This window comes from Alligator sinensis, unplaced genomic scaffold (assembly GCF_000455745.1).
Source record: "Alligator sinensis unplaced genomic scaffold, ASM45574v1 scaffold129_1, whole genome shotgun sequence".
Taxonomy (NCBI): domain Eukaryota; kingdom Metazoa; phylum Chordata; order Crocodylia; family Alligatoridae; genus Alligator; species Alligator sinensis.
Window position 1 is genome coordinate 1,113,868 of NW_005842303.1, and position 2,669 is coordinate 1,116,536.

Genomic DNA, 2,669 nt, shown 5'->3' on the forward strand with positions numbered 1-2,669 from the left:
TGCGCCGCGGGCCCCTCCCTACGGTGCTAGGCGGCCGCGGCCCGTTCGCTTTCTCTTACCGCACGGGGGGAGCCGTCCGCCTCCGCTTGTGATGATCTTGGTCACAAGTGGCGCGCCGTAGATTCGCCGTCTTGCGTCACTCTGCGTCGTGCGGGGAGGGGGAGTGGGAGGAGAGGAGCCCGCTGGGTGCTCTCGTGACGTCAGGGCTGCGCGCTGGGGGCGCCAACGCCCACCCTGGCGCCATTTTGTTCTGACCTGCACACAAAACACACGGGGGGCGGGACGGGCGCAGGCCGGGTACTTTTCCCTGCCCGGCGGGCGGGTTGCGGCTGCGGTTCCCATACGGGGGAGGGCAGGGGCGGGCACTATGAAATGCTGGTCTTGGAAGCTGGGCATGAGCGTATTTGCTGTAGAACTGGAGTGCGCCGAAACTATGCAAATGTGTATGCAAGTAAGCCCCGCCTTTATGCTGCTCGCTGTGACCATGGGCCCTCGGAGTTGAAGCACGTGTTTCTTTTGAGGTCAAGCGTGCTGTGACAGAAGAGCAAGCCCAAAAGTCACTCAAGGCTTTCTACACCTGCAGATTTAAGGCAGTGTTTCCCAAGCTTTTCCAGCCTCGGGCACACTTACCTCAATAACAAGTTTCTGTGCACACCTGTTAAGACCTTCCCCCTCCTCCTACCTCGTGTAGCTCGCTGCCGCAGCAACGTTCCCCAGCACGCCTGTCTGTCTGTGACCGCATGTTTTAGGGCTGTGGCACGCTGGGTGGGAAACACTGATTTAAGGATCATTAGCTGTTTTTAAGGTGTGTTACGGGCTTGGGTCTACACACACATGCCCTTGATGCACCTTTAACAAGGTGAGTGTAAGCTATCCACGCCTAAATTTGACACCTGCAAAAGCAGGTGTCCTAAATTTAGATGCGAATAGATAAAGCACCTTAGCGCAGGCATAGACATGCTAAGGCACATCTGCGCTGTGTGTGTTGGCTGGCTTGGGACTAACCTGAGTCCCAAGTCAGTATCCGCACCGGGTTAATATGCCTTAGCGTGGGCACGTGTCGATGTGTACCTAAATCACGTGGATTAGGCAAATGTGCATTAAGTTTAGGCATGTGTAGGCACGCCCTCTGAGAGTGACTTGGGTTTTGCATATGTTGCATCAATTAGCCACTTTAAAACATAGCATATTTTGAACACTTGTACCATGTACAATCAATAATAGTATAAAGGTTGAAATATTGTACGCATACAATAATTATCATACACCTGGCAACACCCCCTGTACCCTATCGTTTGTGTGACATCAGCAGCCGCATATGTAGGCCTCTCCTCCTGCACCACTGCACCGTGTCAGTGCGCAGCACCTCCACCTCAGCACTCCCTCCCCTCCCCCCCAAGCATAGGTGGCCCCTCTGCTGCTGCATCTGGGAGGCAGCCCCCACCCTACACGCACCTTATTGTCTGGGGGCTTCTCCACTGCACCATGCTCCCTCCACACTGTAGGCTGTGTGTGTGCACAATGGCACCCTGCCCTGCAGGATGGAGAGGAAGGAGAAGCCTGGAGGTCCTGGCTGCAGCAGTAGCAGGAGGGATGAGGGGAGCAGGTGGCTAGTTTGGACAGCCCTGCCTTATAATATTATCCCATGAAGGAAGTGTCTCTAGTGGGTTATGGAATAGAGAAGATCCCACACAACTTACTGATTCGTTTGATGCACTGGCTGGGGGAATTTTTAGCTACTTGCACGATTTCACAATGATTGCACACTTAATTCATACAACACAATTTTATTTTTAATTTCTTTGCTATGCATATAACACTGCTTAGCTTTAAGAAATACCATAAACATTAAGAATACAATAACTACATATATCAGAAACAATGCTCTAAATGCACTTCTTTAAAACAATTACAATTACAACTAACTATGTAATTTGAACTAGAAAAGTTATTACTATATTATACTTATAATCCTAAAATTCCAAGCCAAACACCTAGATATGGTTTAATTCCTCAGTAGTACAATTTAATGGGTTGGCCTCAGTAGTACGGTTCAATGGGCTGGCCTCAGCAGTGCGGTTCAATGGGTTGGCTTCAGCAGTGATAGGAACAAGTCCCCTTCCTTCAGTCCCACTCGGGCACTCCACGGCTTCAGCGTGAACTAAGAGATTCGTGTTCACAGAGAGGGTGGCTCAGGTGATTACTCTGATCCAGCCTACACTTGCGATTCTTCCTTCGTTGTTCTGCAAGTGAGGTTACCTCCAAATTGGGACAGTAGGTTACAGTTTTTATTAAGTGAGTTGCCGTCTTGGGCCCCTCCTACCCAAACCTGTCACTACTCCCAAATTTGGGCTCAGATCTTACTTAACAGATTTCTGCTAGGTTCAGTTTCTTTTGTTGACCACTTAGTTACTTTGGGGGATTTTCCACACCACTGCAGTGACCTCTCTTTCCAACCATTTCAAAAGCCCCTAGGGTTTGATCTCTCAGGATGTTTGTTTAAGGGTCGTTTTAGGTTAACCTTGTTAAAGGCCTCTAGAGATAAAATTCAAGAGTTAAGACTTTGAGCAAAGCAAGGACCTTCTGCACGTAGGCCAAAACAATGGCCTAGATAAGAAGATGAATCTTGTCTTTTTCTAAACTGGCTAAAGGGCAGCTATTATAAACAT

General features: G+C 49.5%; 1 protein-coding gene across 1 annotated transcript in view; it reads right to left on the reverse strand.

Annotated features, from left to right (window-relative positions):
• Positions 1-131, reverse strand: part of ZNF407 (zinc finger protein 407) — a 476,517-nt gene extending 476,386 nt beyond the window's left edge. The window contains 1 exon segment of the mRNA XM_006028300.2: positions 60-131. The gene's annotated coding sequence lies outside the window, so the exon portion shown is untranslated.
• Between the last annotated feature and the right edge of the window lie 2,538 nt (positions 132-2,669).